The 16,560-nt window shown below is 44.2% G+C and overlaps 2 pseudogenes; one reads left to right on the top strand and one right to left on the bottom strand.

Moving 5' to 3' along the window:
- The window catches only part of LOC144691884 (NXPE family member 3 pseudogene), a 20,445-nt pseudogene extending 11,563 nt beyond the window's left edge, over positions 1–8,882 (top strand).
- LOC144691883 (NXPE family member 3 pseudogene) overlaps positions 8,766–16,560 on the bottom strand; it is a 23,445-nt pseudogene continuing 15,650 nt past the window's right edge.

The raw sequence follows: 16,560 nt of genomic DNA, 5'->3' as shown, positions 1-16,560 counted from the left end.
AACACCCTCTCTACATCAACCCTTTTAAGCCACTGGAGAATTTTATATTCTTCAATGAGATGGAGTATAATGTGGGAAAATGTGAGCTTGTCCCCTCTGACAGGAAGAATAGAAAAGCAGAACATTATTTAAATGGAGAAAAATGGCAAAATGCTGCAGTACAGAGGGATCTGGGTGACCTTGTAGATGAATCACACAAAGTTGGCACGCAGGTGAATCAAATAATTAGGAAGGCAAACAGAATATTGGGGGATTGAGTGTAAAAATAGAGAAACCCTTGTTGTGCAGGGCATTGGTGAGATTGCCCCTAGAGTACTGAGTACAGTTTTGGTCTCCTTACTTAAGAAAGGATATAATTCCATCAGAAGCTGTTCAGAGAAGGTTCACTCCACTGATTCCTGAAGGAAGGAGTTATTTTATGAGGAAAGGTTGGACAGTTTGGGACTGTAGCCATTGGAGTTTAGAAGAATGAGGGATGATCTTATTGAAACAGTTTAGATCCTGAGGGGAATTGAAAGGTTGGATGCTGAGAGGATGTTTTCCTTTATGGGGGAATCTAGATCAAAGGGGCACAGTTTCAAACTTAGGGATCTCCCATTTAATTCTGAGATGAGAATTTTTTTTTGTTCAGAGAGTCATTAGTCTGTGAAATTTTCTTCCATCCAGAATAGTAAAGGCTGGTTTATTGAACATATTCAGGACTGAGTTAGATAGATTTTTGATCCATAAGGGAGTCAAGGGTTGTGGGGAGCAGACAGCAGAATGGAGTTGAGGCCACAATCAGATCAGCTATGACTGAACAGGCTCAAGAGGCTGAAAGGCCTAATCCCCCTCCTAATTCTTGTGTTCTTGTGAGGCTGGAGAGGAGAACTGGAGTGTGCCAGAGTTTAAGTGAACAAGATTTCACAGTTGCTTTTGCTGTATTCATTAAAAAGTTAACATGGTTATGTCTATTTCTGAAGCATTTCTCGAAAGGGAATGCCTGGTAATTCCCTTTTTTAAAGGGAAAGAGAAAAGGAAAAAAGAGGAAGAGTAAACTTTGAATTCTAGAGAGGAAATTTGATCTCGACAAAGCAAAACTGAGATTGCGCGAACAATGGGTAAGAGGGAAACTTGACCAAGATTCAGATTTAACTCCTGATTTTGATTTGTCAAGAAATATCTGCCCAGTGCCTAAATTCAGTGAAGAAGGAGTTGTGATGTATTTTGAGTCATTTGAGAAAATTGCTAATAGTCACAATGTCCTAAGGAAAGCTACATGGTCGTATTGCAAAGCGTGTTGATGGGGTAAGCATTCAGACATGTATTCATCACTTTCAGATGTGCAGTCTAGTGATGGTGACACTGTGAAGAATGCTGTTCTCAAAGAGTTAGTGCCAGAAGCTTAAAGGAAAAAGCTTAGAAATCTGAGGAAGAAACAATCGGATTTTTGTGGAATTTGCTAGCAAAAAGGAAATTATATTTGATAGGTGCTAAAGGGCTATGAATGTGAGCCAGATTTTGAAAACCATGCTAATGGAAGATTTAAAATATGGCACCTTCAGGAATAAGGTCCCACCTTGACAACTATAAAGTTTCTAAGATGAGGGGGGCTGCAATTATGGCTGACGAATGTGGGTTGTCTCACAAACATGTGAGTAGCAGCAGACCTTTGTTTGCAAACCCGCATAGAAACTGGAGAGATAAGAGACCTGATAATGAGCTGAATACTGGTTACAGTGAGGAAGATAGCACAAATGAAAAGACCAATATTCCTCAGAGTAGTCCATCCGGGTCCTGATGGACTTCAGCCTAGGGTCATAAACGAGGTGGCAATTGAGGTACTAGATGCGTTGGTGTTAATTTTCCAAAATTCTGGACAGGGTCCATCAGACTGGAAAGTAGAAACTATAATCCCTCCATTCAAGAAGGAAGGGAGGCAGAAAACAAGAAACTATAGGGCAGTTACTTGATGTCTGTAGTGGTAAAGTGTTACAATCAATCATTAAGGAGATTATAGCTGGGCACTTTGAAAAACTCAAGGTAATCAGGAAGAGCCAGCATGGTTTTGTGAAAGGGAAATCATGTTTAACCAATATATTGGAGTTCTTTGAAGGAGTAATATGCGCTGTGGATAAAGGGATGCCTGTAAACGTGCTGTACTTGGATTTCCAGAAGGCATTTGATAAGGTCCCACTCAAAGGTTATTGCGAAAAATAAAAGTTCATAGTGTAGGGGGTAACATATTAGCATGGATAGAAGATTAGCTGGCTGGCAGAAAACAGAGAGTATGCATAAATAGGTCTTTTTCTGATTGGCAGGATGTGGTGAGTAGGGTCCTGCAAAGGTCTGTGCTGGGGCCTCAACTTTTTAAAATTTATATCAATGACTTAGGTGAGGGGAGCAATGGCATGGTAGCTAAATTTGCAGATTTCACAAAGATAGGTAGGAAAGTAGGTTGTGAAGAGGACATAAGAAGCTTGCAGATGGATATAGATAGGTTGAGTGAGTGGGCAAAAATCTGGCAGATGGAGTATAATGTGGGAAAATGTTAAGTTGTTCATTTTGGCAAGAAGAATAAATAAAGAGTATTATTTAAATGGAGAACGACTGCAGAATTCTGAGGTGCAGAGGGATCTAGGTGTTCTAGTGTATGAGTCAGAAGAAGTTAGTATGTGGGTACAGCAAATAATTAAGAAGGCTAATGGAAAGCTATCCTTTATTACGAGAGGGATTGAACATGAAAGTAAGGATGTTATTCTTTAGTTATACAGGGCATTGGTAAGACCATATCTCGAATACTGTGTGCAGTTTTCGTCTCCTTATTTAAGGAAGGATGTAAGTACGTTGGAGGTGATTCAGAGGAGGTTTACTAGATTGATACCGGGAATGAGTGGGTTGTCTTATGAGGAAAGGTTGGATAGACTGGGCTTGTTTCCACTGGAGTTTAGAAGAGTGAGAGGTGACCAGTGACCATAAATGCCCAGCCATAACCTCCTTAATGATCGATTCTAATAACTTCCCCACAACAGACGTCAAGTTAACTGGCCTATAGTTTCCTGTTTTCTGCCTCCCTCCCTTCTTGAATAGAGGGGTTATATTTGCTACTTTCCAATCTGATGGAACCTTTCCAGAATCTAGCAAATTTTGGAAAATTAACACCAGCACATCAACTACCTCATTAGCCACCTCTTCTAAGACCCTAGGATGTGGTCCATCGGGACCCGGAGACTTGCCAGCCCGCCGCTCCATCAATTTACTCAGTACCGTTTCCCTAGTGATTTCAATTTCACCAAGTTCCTTTCTCCCGTTCACTTCCTGATTTGCAGCTATTACTGGAATGTTTTTTGTATCCTCTATAGTGAACACAGAAGCAAAATATTTGTTCATTTCTTCCGCCATTCCCTTATTATCTACTATTAACTCCCCACTGTCACTCTCTAGAGGACCAACACTCACCTTACTAACTCTTTTCCTTTTTAAATACCTGTAGAAACTCTTGCCATTCATTTTTACATTTCTAGCTATCTTCCTCTCATACTCTTTCCTTCTCCTGATTAACCTTTTAGCCTTTCTCTGTTGTTCTTTATATTCTGTCCAATCATCTGTCCTGCAACTCATCTTTGCAGAGTTGTATGCTTTTTCCTTAAATTTGATGCTTCCCTTAACTTCTCTAGTTAACCACGGATGGTAGGTCCTCCCCTTAGAATTTTTCTTTATAGTAGGAATGTACTTATTCTGAATACTCTGAAATATCCCATTAAATGTTTGCCACAATTCTCTAGCCTAGTTTCCCAGCTTATTTCAGCTAGCTCAGCTTTCATCCTCATATAGTTGCCTTTATTTAAGTTTAAGATACTAGTCTTAGACCCACTCTTCTCCCTTTCAAATTGGATGCAAAATTCAATCATATTGTGGTCGCTGCTACCTAACAGTGCCTTTACTCTGAGGTCATGAATTAATCCTGGCCTAAAGACGTGAAAAAAAACACTAACTGTGCATGTGGCCATTCTCCGGCCACCACATGCACAGGAGTCCCCAGAAAGGAAAAAAAAAACACAACCTTCACATGTGTGACCATTCTACGTCTAGCGCATGCACAGAAACCCCAAAGCTCGTTGGGAACCACGACTCTGATTTAAACTTAAGGTTTTTTTTTCTTGGAGGCTCTTCACACTATCTGTACTCCTACTCTGGAAGTTATTATTCCAACCAACATTGGCCCAGATCTTCCAGTCAGTGATGATTCTGGGTGCATTACCACTGCCCATGAAGAATCCTGCGCCCTGACCTTTTAGCACTTTTTCAGTCAGGACTTCTGATCCTGGCTGCAGCAGCAATGGGTCAGTGCAGCCTCTCAAGGGGAAGACCAGTGAGCACAGGAGAAGATGGATGAAGCGAGGACATGCCCCCTTTTTACAACATTAGCTGATGTATTCAGGTATGTTTTTAAAGATATCAAGTCTTTCAGTGATTGAGTGAGTAAGTGAGTGGGTGAGTGAGTGAGCGAGTGGCTGACTGACTGACTGACTGACTGACTGAGTGGCTGAGTGAGTGAATGAATTGGGGAGTCAGTGAGTGAGTGGGTGAAAGTGAATGGGCGAGTGAGTCAGTGAGTGAGTGGGTGAATGTGAGTAGGTGGGTGAGTGCGTGACTGATTGACTGACTGGGTGAGTGAATGAGTGGGTGAGTGAGTGAGTGGGTGAGTGAGTCAGTCAGTCAGTCAGTGTGTGACTGGGTGAGTGAATGAGTGGGTGAGTGAGTGAGTGGGTGAGTGAGTGAGTCAGTCAGCCAGAGAGTGAGTGGGTGAGTGAATGAGTGGGTGAGTGAGTGAGTCAGTCAGTCAGTGAGTGACTGGGTGAGTGAATGAGTGGGTGAGTGAGTGAGTCAGTCAGTCAGCCAGAGAGTGACTGGGTGAGTGAATGAGTGGGTGAGTGAGTGAGTCAGTCAGCCAGAGAGTGAGTGGGTGAGTGAATGAGTGGGTGAGTGAGTGAGTCAGTCAGTCAGTGAGTGACTGGGTGAGTGAATGAGTGGATGAGTGGGTGAGTGAGTCAGTCAGTCAGTGTGTGACTGGGTGAGTGAATGAGTGAGTGTGAGTAGGTGAGAGAGCCAGTGGGTGAGTAATTGAGTGGTGGGATGGAAGTGGTTAGTAGGGCTAGGGGGTGATTGGGTCGGGTTGGGGAGAGTAGTTAGGTTGTCTCATGGGTGTTGTCGTGTCAGGGGGAAACTCAGGCTGGAAGGGTTAGTCAGGTTGGGCTGGGGTTAGTCAGGTTGCAGGGGGGGATAATCGGGTTGGAGGGTAGTTGAATTGGGGAGGTAGTCGGGGTGCGTCGGGGTGTAGTCAGGTGAGGGGGTAGTTGGGTCGAAGAGTGGGGTGGGGGGCAGTGCTTGCTGCTTCATTACTCTTACAGCGTAACCCCCTTGCAATAAATGCTAATATGCCATTTACCTTATTAATTTCTGGCTTTACCTGCATATTAACATTCATGATTCATGTATAAGAACACCCAAATCCCTCTAAATATAAGAATTTACTAGTCTGTCACCTTTTAAAAAGGATTCTGCTTTTCCATTCTTCCTATCATTGTAACAGTGGCTACATTTGAAAAATACTTCACTGGCTGTAATGTGCTTTGGAACAACCTGAGGTGAAAGGCCAGTCCTTCTTGCTTTCTTTACCACAGTCAATAACCTCGCACATCCCCATATTATACCCAATATGCTCCCTAGTTCCTCACTCACTTAACCTGTCTCTATCCCTCTGCAGCCTCTTGACTTTCTCATCCAACTTTGTATTGTCAGAAAACCTGGATATTTTACACTTGGTCCCCTCATCCAATTCATTGAGTTAGATTGAAAAAGTCAAGGCCCAAATACAGATCCTCGCTTATTGCTACTCTTTGTTTTTTGTTCATTAAACCAATCTTCATTCCGTGCACATTAACCACAATCCCATGAGTCCTAATCTCAGGTTACATTTGGCACTTTGCCAAAATCCTTTCTGACAAAGACACTATGTCCATTAGTTCCCCTTTATCTACCCTGCTAGTTACACCCTCAGAAAATTCTAATAGATTGGTCAAATCCGATTTCTATTTTATAAGATCACATTGACTCTACCAAATCATATTGTGATTTCCCAAATGCCCTGTTAGCACATAATTGATTCTAGTACTTTCCCTTCTGCTGATGTCAGGTTAACTGGCCTACAGTTCCCTGGATTCTCACTCCTTCCTCTCTTGAAAATGGGTGTTTTTCTGATTCCTTCAAATCCATGGGGACCTTTCTAAAACTGAAGGAATTCAGGAGAGTCAAACCCAATGCATCCACTATCTCTGCAGCTGCCTCTTTGAAAACCCTCACGCGTAGGCCATCTGGTGTGAGGAATTTGTCAGATTTTAGTCGAATTGATTTCTCCAGCACTTTTTCTTTACCAATATTAATTATTTTGAGATTCTCAGACACATTAGGCCCTTGATTCCCCATATTTTCCAATATGTTCTTTGTTTTTTTCTACCATGAAGAAAGACACAAAATAATTGTTTAATGCCTCTCCCATTTCCTTTGCTGTAAGATGACTAATTAACCAAGTCTCATTGCACAATATTAGATCTAAGATAACCTGTTCTTTAGTTGGTTTCTCAACTTATTGGTCTCGAAAGTTGTCTTGAATGTTTCTGATATCCTGTATTCACATTCTCTAATGCCCCTGCTTTGACACGAATGATAACATAATCATTGCACAAGAGGTTCAGCCACTCCTCTTGCTGCATATACAGGGATATCACATGTAAGCTGTGACTATTGTGCAAAAGACAGAGTTCAGATGGCAGGATTCTGTATGAAGATATTTTATTAAAGTTAACATCAACTAAGTAATCACTTTTTTACTAAAGGTAACAGTATTAATATGATAACTAATAATAGGTCCGTTGTATAAAATAAAAAGCATTTAATTACAATCATTACTCCCATGATAAATGGGAAACAGGCCAGATGGTGAATTATGAAGCTAGATGCAAATCCTTTTCTTGATAATAGATTTATTTACAGAATGCAGCACCACATATGTCTGCTGTCCGCCTACTGTGTCCCAGCAGTCTCCCTTTATGTCCTTTTGAGCAGAAGTTAAAACAAATTATCTAATAAACTAATTAACTAGTGATCAACCCCTTAAAGGGGCACTGGAACCAAAAACAAAATCTTCAATGGAAACGTAACAAATTAAATTAAAATGTAATTTCCAGGACAGTTGATGCACTCCAACCCCTGTGGTGCCCACCCGACGTGGAAGGTTTTAAGCATACCAGCGGACACTGCATGCTCCCTCTCCAAGAACACCCAGGCACTAACATAGTTGCAGAAGGGGGCAGCTGGGCCAAATGACCCCATCTCCCCTCACCCGCGGACTGTCCACTGCCTGGACCTTTTGATGACCTCCTTGGCCAGCCCAGGATCAGGGTTACAAGGAGGACCCCCATCCTGCCCACTCCCCATCACCAGCCGACCAAAGATCAAGGGCGTGGGGCTAAAGTGCAAACAGAAGTTAAGGAGCAGCCTCTGCAAAAAGTGGAACAGGGACTCAGTCTCCCTTTATCCTCCTTTGAAAAGAACATTACAGTCATTTTAAAATGGCATCATGTATCTATGTTTAAAAATTCACCTTAATTTTAGATAGTTACAAAAGCCCATCAGATAAAAATTTGTTGCTGTGTGTTTTTGGGAGCAGGGGAAGCATCATACTGACTGCTCATTAGAATGATTTCTGCATACAGTCCAGCTTCTGGCTGGCTACACCCACAACAGGAAGCTTAACAGTATGTGAGGCCAGCAAGTGCTAGCTCCCTGCTCTTAAAGCCAATCTGACCCTCCTGAAAGGAAGCTGCAATGAAATACAGGAGAATGCTGCTGAATACCAGTGCTGCCACTGAAAATAAATAGAGCACCAGGACAGAGAGATGGCTCTGCGCTGGAGACATTGGTCAAGGAGGTGGACAGAGGAGAGAGGCCATGTTTCCTTGGGAGGCCAGGAGGCCCTCAATGTTGCCCCTGAAGTGAGAGGGAGCAGGTGTTCAGGAAGGTCAATTCCCCTACAACCTGGCAGCAATGTCAGGATAAGTTTAATGTCCTCACACTAGTGGTCAAGGTCAAAGCATCTGCATGTGCGATCTCCTGCCTACTAAATAACTCACTTCTCATACTGATCAATGTACCACACACCCACCACTCACCCAGCAGGACTCCCTGGCACTCAGAACTCATGTCCAACATTTACATACTTCAACGCACCTTCATGAACCTTCCATAGATCTCAGACTCACAGCCACCTCTCACCATCTCCACAAACCTCCAGCTATTCACCTGCAGCAGGCATAACACCCAAACACCGTGCAATACAATCACTGACATTGTTCCCTTCCTTGTAGGACAAGTCATGTACAACAGAAGGGAGCAGCAGAGAAGCAGTGGGAGCCAGGTACAACTTCATCTACTGAGCTTGATGGAGGAGATGGTGCTCTGTATCATGGGGCCGGCTGCAACAGACAGCGTAACATCCAGCATCATCAAGATAATTCATGTTGCTGCCTTATGGTCCTTCTCAACTGTCACCTTACCCTCATCCTGCTCTCTGACATGATGTGCAAGCTGCTGATGGTGTCACCATGGACCTCTTGCTTTCCACCCTATCACCCACCTTCCACACCCCAATGCCCCCCTTCTGATTTTACGCTTTCAGATTCCCAAAAACTGTGACCGGCCCAGCCACAGCGCAACCAGGAGAAGAGAGACAGCAAACCCACACCAGCGACGAGGTGACACCGTCACTTAGTCTGACACTGACAGGCACCAACGCAGATACTGGGACTGCGTATACATCAGAGGTTAATACAGATCCCAGATGAGTACATGGTGAGTCACCGAGCACAAGTGTGTTACAGCGAGGCCAAGGGGAAAGGGCAGTGAATGTGCCACCTGACTGGAGGGCAAAGTCACACATGAGTTCTGCTGTAGAGGATTCTTATGAGGACATTGATGGGGTGGTCTACAGAAAATGCTGATGAGCAGGCACACTGAATGCTCGGTGTACTGGCCTCTTGTCACTGTTGAGGAGCCTGGAGGTGGCAGAGGGCATCACCTAGAGCTTGGAGCATATCCTTTCCACTGTGAAAGTGGTGGCCAACTCCATGATAGCACTAGTGGTCCCAGCCGTGATACAGAGGGTGGTAACTGCAGCTTCCACTGCAGCACAGGTGGAAGGAATCCAAAATCTCAGTGCAACATCTCAAGTGTCATTAGCCACCTGTAGAGGGGGCAGCCATTGTCCTGAGGAGACACCACCTGCTTCTCCATGAAGGGCAAAGATAGTGGGGACAGCAGACATGGCTTCTGCCAGGATAGTGGGCATTCACTGACATGATGTACATGGTCACACACAAACTGTACATTGATAGAATGGTCAGCCTTGTGGTCGCAGTTCCTCTCCACATTGTCATGGGGGCCCACATGTGTGCAGCCATTAGCGTCCTGAACCACTGGAAATCCCACCATCATGGCAATGCCACATGCCCTCTCATCCTGTTTCTACCAGCTGAGGGACAAAATGATGCATTCGGCTTTCCTGGTATCAATGGCCTCAGTCACCTCCCAGATGGTCTGCTTACGGGAGATGTTGAAAATGTTATCCGCTCCCACCCAGAAAAATCCGGACACTTAAAAGTTCAATTTTTACAGCCACTGGCAGTGCCATCTTCACCCTGGTGCAAGGCTCTAGGTCGGGTTGGAGGTGGCACTGCTCTGTCACTAATCTCCTTGTTGGACCTGATTCACCTCAGGCATTGTTTATAGATGAGGTGGAAAGCAGGACAAATGCTCATGAAAAGCCCCGTGGAGAGCACTCCTTCTCCTCCCTCTTCACATGCTTCCCTTATCTGCAGCCTTGGCTCCATTTTCTGGTCATGTTGCAGACCCAGAGACATGGCAACCACAGCCCCCATACAACAGGTATAATTGGGTCACCAAATCCTGTTGTCTCCCTGAATATACACAGCATTTGTCTAAAACACAATCCACAGAACTTGCAATGGCTTTGTCTGGGTAGAACGAAGTCAAATGCACTTTGCCTGGCGGTAGGTAGCTGGCCCTATAACTAACATAAGTGGAGCCAGGGTGGGGTGTAGGGGAGTGCAGTGGGGAGGGGGGTCCTCATGTTGCTGAATGCCTGTACAGTTGTGAGCCAATTGCACAGGCATTCAGTGGACAAGGGCAGACCGAGTTTGTAAAACAAGTGTCACATCACAATGGTTCTGTCACCATGCTAGTTAGTCTCCTCAGATTTCCAGCTCACAGGCAGCACGTGTGCGCTAATGCCCTTCCCAAAATGGGTTACAGCTTGGGACCTGCCAGACATGGACCATGCCAGACATGGTCACACCATTGATGCCTTCAGGGCTGCCATAGTATCAGCAGCAGTGACGCAATGGAAACCAATTTAGTGGCCTAAGAGATATTTCCTATTATTTAAATTTTGAATCATATGATAACCAAAATCTAGTTGAAATAGATCCAGTACAGTATTTATCTTTTTACAGAAGGACACACATATGAAAGAAACACATCTTTTTTATTCTTTATAATGACTCGCCCAGGGTGTATATTATGTGGCAGGTAATGTGCTATTGTCATTTCCCAGGCATCCACAAATGCCACATTGATACCTGTGAACATTTTCCTCATCACTAAATCCAGCTGGTAGGAGTACCAGTCACTGTAGTAGAGACTGAAATATTTTGAATGTTCTCGGACATTGGCAGTCTTTATTACAACCACTGTGTCTGGACTTTTGTCTAGTAACTGTAGAATTGACCTCCTGACATTCTGTAGTCTTCAAATATACACTTCCACTGGAAAAGTGGTGAAGTGAGCTGTTAAGGTAATGGCTATAACTGTGTTTTTCCTCCTTTAATTTCATCCAGTTTATTTGAAATGTATTGCAAGTGCTGGCTTGCAATGGTGCTGAATTGGATTGGATGGCCACGCGGGCGATATTCCACCACAATGATGTTTTCCAAGTTCACAGCAAGATGAGAACCAACCCTTCTGGGATTGCCAAGATTCAGTGTTTTGAGACCTAAAACAGAAAAGATAACATTATTTAACATGCTAAGACACAAAGTTGCTGATGTTAATGGATATGAAGCTGGGGTGGGGGCACATCATTTCAAATAGCAAACCACATTCTCTCTCTGTGAAATAATTCTATCTAACTGAGCTAACAGAGATTAGAAGCTTGCCCTGTGAGAACAGATACGCTGTTGAACATCACTGTTATTGAGTCACCAAAGTAAGAATTTCACTCTTTGTTTCCCTTAAACAGCCTATCTTTTTCTGCAAGCATTCTCTGTTCCCTTTGTTAAGTGTCTCCCATTATTTTGCATGCTTCTCATTTCTGATTTATTTTAACTGTTTTGAAATCCAAAATTGTTGATGACATCGATTGGGTCAGATGCTGATACACAGGCCAATCGGGGAGAGGGCAAGGCTGGATGGTGATAGTGGCCTGAGAGCTACAGCAACGCATGTGAAGGAGAGAAATTGGAAGCTAGAGCTGGGAGAGGAGGCAATGCACAGAGTGAGACAGAGCAGAAATCAAGGTTAGGTTTTGGGTCACTGTCAGAATGGGTCCACAGCAATTGTCTCAACTGCTTCTGACATGTGGGAAATGTTTCAAGTTGCTTGGGGCAATTCACAATTCACATGGTACAGATGCATCTGTCCATGACAGTATCAGTAGGAGTGACCACCACTGTAACAACTGTAAGGTACAGTCTCTCCTGCTGCCAATCAAGGATCGTGTGACGTCTTGAAGCCTCCGACCAATGAGCCCTAAGCATGGGCAAATCGGGAGGTGGGACTTCCTGTCGATGGTCATGGTTCAAGCATGTAACACCTAAAAAGTTCTCTGTAATAAAAGTTAACAGCTTCTAGTTGAAGCCTGTTCGTTCTATGATGTTATTACATCTGATGAAGAAGATAAATAGCTCCGACGCGGCACCTCGCCTGCTTAATGTGAGGTCATCGAGTCTAAAGAAAAAGAAAAGACTGCTCGCCAGTAATGACACTTTTGGGCGGAATTGATCCTTATGATGCGGATTGGGAAGACTGGAGACAGCATGTAGAGCGCCTTGGTTTTTATTTCATAGTGAACGTAATTACCGTGGAGGCAAAGCAGAAAGCTATCCTTTAGAGTGCATGTGGGAGCAAGACATACAATCTCATTCACAGCATTACAGCCCTGAGCGTACCCCATTCTAAGTCCTACAATGAATTAGTGAACCTCATAAAAATGCATTTCCAGCCAAAGCCACCTGTAACAATGCAGTGTTTTAATTTTAATTACAGAATTAAGGCCCCAGGAGAGTCCATCACAGCCTATGTAACGAACCTTAAACAGTTGACAGAGCAGTGCAACTTCAGGGACACATTGAATGAGATGTTGAGAGACCGAATAGTTTGTGGAGTTCAGAAGAACCCCAACCAGTGCCGTTTACTCGCTGAAATTGACGTGCTCTAGATACCCCCCTCGCCATGGAAAGCGCTGCGAGAGACCCGAACGTTTTGCAGCACATATAAGATGGCGCTCTTCTTCATGAAGGGCAGGTACCTATCGCTGAGCATTGCGCAAAAGCCACATCCACAACATTGAAGCGAGATGCAATGTCCACTGTCAGGAGCATGAAACGGCCTAGTAGAAACACTTTGGCAGCACCTCAGAGCTTAACATGCTACTGATGTGGGGGTGACCACAAACCGGACACCTGCAGATTCAAGGAGGCTGAATGCCATAGAGAGGTCTCGTAGTAAGGCAATGCAGGGCGAAGTCAAAAAAGGCCATGAAGCAGCAAACTAACATGATTGAATTAAAAATACAGCAGACCCTGAAGCTGCCGACACCAACATCTATTCCCTATACAAAGTAACCTCATAAAGGCTGAACCTATCACTGTAATGTCCAAGCTAATGAGAAACCACTATAATAGAGGTGGACACAGGAGCCTCAACAACAGTGGTGGGAGGACATATTTTCGAATACCTTAGTGAAGGTACTCAGCTATTAACCCTTGAGCGGACAGCTGTGATATTAAAGACATACACTGGAGAGACAATCCAAGTAAAAGGCATCCCCTCAGTACCAGTCTCTTACCAGCAGCAGACAGCCCAGCTACCTTTGATGGAAAAGGACCTAGTCTTCTAGGTCCCGGCTGGTTACAAAAAAATCAAGCTTAATTGGTCCAAGATATTCCACCTGAGGACAGGAGGAGTTCCTGAGCTGTTAAGGAAATATGACAGTGTATTACGAGATGAGTTAAGAGAACTGAAGGACCTTCACATGCTGCAAGGATCCCTTAGGTCAGCATTGGTTCCTCTGGAAAAACATGGAGAGAAACAGAATGAACTTAGTGCCACTCTGAACAAACTGAAGAAACAGTTGGCAGAGAAGATTCAGCAATGTTTTATATTCCAGGAGGAAACAAAGAGATATGAGGAAGAGACTGAAGAGCTGGAGAATCAGCTGAATGAAGCCAAAGAGGCATTGAAAGGAAGGGTCATAGAACTTACCAAGATGCCAGTGGAAAATGAAACCATGGGTAGCCGAACTACCGAACCAAAGCAAATCAAGATTTCACCAGAACGAGACTGGCTGACTGTGAAATCAAAATGGAAGACAAGGCAAAATTTGGCAGCAAACAGAAAAGGAAAAGACAGAAATCAGATTAGAAAAGGCTAATCTGACATTGAAGCTCAAGGAGCTAAAATGAAGAGGATTGGATGCCGCAAACATACAAAAAACCCATGAAGGGATTTATTCAGTGAGGGTAAGGCAATTCCACCAATTGCTTCAACACGAATACAACATTGGGCTTTAATTTTATCTGCGTACGAGTACACTGTCATACCCCTTCCAAGCTTACACATTGCGAATGCATACGCACTCAGTCGTCTCCCATTACCAGATAACATTGCACATGCTCCTGTGACACAAGGAGTCGTGCTAGTGTTGAACTTCTTGGATTCTTCACCGGTGTGCGCGAAGCAGATTAGAAATTGGACAAACAAAGATCCAATTTTGTCAAGAGTCAGAGATCTGGTATTGCAGGGGTGGTCAGATTCACAAGTCTCTGAAGGGATAAGATCACTCCATGCCTGGAAAACAGAGTTAAGGTGTCAAGATGGAATCTTATTGTGGGGATCAAGATTTGTCGTCCCTTCATGAGGCAGAGAATCACTTGTAATCAAGCCTTCACAGTGCGCATCCAGGCATTTTGAAGATGAAAATGCTTTTGCGAAGCTACATCTGGTGGCCAGGCATTGGTGACATTGAGCGCATGGTCAAGCACTGTCCACATTGTCAGCAACAATGGAAATTGCCTGTTTCAACTCCCCTGCATCCGTGGCAGTGGCCTGGTTGACCCTGGGTTAGACTACACATTGACTACTTGGGCCATTCTTAGGTACAAAGTTTTTGTTGATTATCGACGCACATTCTAAATGGATGGATGTACGTGTATGAAGTAAGATCACCAGCATCAAGTGAAACTATCGAAAAGCTTCCTCATTGTTTTAGCATGTTTGGCCTACCTGAAATCATCGTTTCTGATAATGGTACTATTTTTACCAGTGCAGAGTTTCAAAACTTCATGAATCAGAAAGGAATCAAACATATCAAAACAGCACCATACCATCCTTCATCAAATGATTTAGCTGAGAGAGCTGGCCAAACATTCAAATCAGGAATGAAGAGGTTATCAGAATAAAGTTAGCTATTTCTAGTTGAAAGCTGTTCATTCTGGGAAGTTATTACAACCACTTTATCCTTTTGGGGGCAAAGCCCCATCTTCACATTGACGATACCCTCCATCATGTTGTGTGGCTCTACTATCGTGCGAAATGGAATAGATTTCGGACAGATCTAGGAACTCAAGACTGGGCAAACATGAGGCACTGTGGGCCATCAGTAGCAGTAGAATTGAACTCAACCACAAACTGTAACCTCACTGCCTGGCACATCCCCCACTCTACCATTCCAGGAGCAGGACCAGGCATACTAAAAATGAGGTGTCAGCCTGGTGAAGCTACAACACAGGACTACTTGCATGCCAAACAGTGGAATTAGCAAGCAATAGACAGAGCTAAGTGATTCCAAAACCAACGGATCAGACCTAAGCTCTGTAGTTCTGCCACATCCAGTCATGAATGGCGGTGAACAATTAAACAATTCACTGGAGGAGGAGGCTCCACAAATGTCTCTATCCTCAATGATGGAGGAGTCCAGCACACCAGTGCAAAAGATGAGGCTGAAGCATTCGCAACAATCTTCAGCCAGAGGTGCCGAGTGGATGATCCACCTTGGCCTCCTCTGGAGGTCCCCAGCATCACCGATGCCAGTCTTCTGTCAATTCAATTCACTCCACATCATATCAAGAAACAGCTGGAGGCATTGGATATTGCAATGGCTATGGGTCCTGACAACGTTCCAGCAATAGTACTGAAGCCTTGTGCTCCAGAACTTGTGCGCCCCTAGCCAAGCTGTTCCAGTACAGCTACAACATTGGCATCTACTCGGCAAGGTAGAAAATTGTCCTGTACACAAAAAGCAGGAAAAATCCAACCCGGCCAATTACCGCCCCATCAGTCTACTCTTAATTATCAGGAAAGAAATGGAAGGGGTCATCAACAGTGCGATCAAAGTGGCACTTGCTTAGCAATAACCTACTCACCAATGCTCAGTTTGGGTTTCACCAGGGTCACTCAGCTCATGACTTCATTACAGCCTTGGTTCAACTATGGACAAAAGAGCTGAACTCCCGAGATGAGATGAGAGTGACTTCCATTGACATCAAGGCGGCATTTGACCGAGTGTGGCATCAAGGAGCCTTGGCAAAACTGGAGTCAATGCGAATCAGGAGGAAAACTCTGCACTGTTTGGAGTTATACCTCGCAAGGTGGTTGTGGTTGGTGTTGCTGGAATATCACTGCAGGAGTTGCCCAGGCTGGTGTCCTAGGTCCAACCATCTTCAGCTGCTTCATCAAAGACCTTCCCTCCACCGTAAGGTCAGAAGTGGGGATGTTTGCTGATGATTGCACAATGCTCAGCACCATTCGCGACTCCTCAGGCACTGATGCAATGTATGTCGAAATCCAGCAAGACCTGGACAATATCCAGGCTTGGGCTGACAAGTGGCAAGTAACATTCACGCCACACAAGTTCCATGCAATGACCATCTCCAACAAGAGAGAATCTAACCATCACCTCTTGACATTCAATGGCATTACCATCACTGAATCCCCCACTATCAACATCTTGGGGGTTACCATTGACCAGAAACTGAACTAGACTACCTATATAAACACTGTGGCTACAAGAGCAGGTCAGAGGCTTGTGAATCTTGTGGCGAATAACTTACCTCCTGACTCCCCAAAGCTCATTCGCCATCTACAAGGCATAAATCAAGAATCTGATGGAATACTTCCCACTTGCCTGGATGAGTGCAGCTCCAACAACACTCAAGAAGTTTGACACCA

This window comes from Cetorhinus maximus, chromosome 16 (assembly GCF_964194155.1).
Source record: "Cetorhinus maximus chromosome 16, sCetMax3.hap1.1, whole genome shotgun sequence".
Lineage (NCBI taxonomy): Eukaryota > Metazoa > Chordata > Chondrichthyes > Lamniformes > Cetorhinidae > Cetorhinus > Cetorhinus maximus.
Note: the sequence above shows the minus strand (reverse complement) of the source record. Positions and strands in the feature narration are given on the sequence as shown.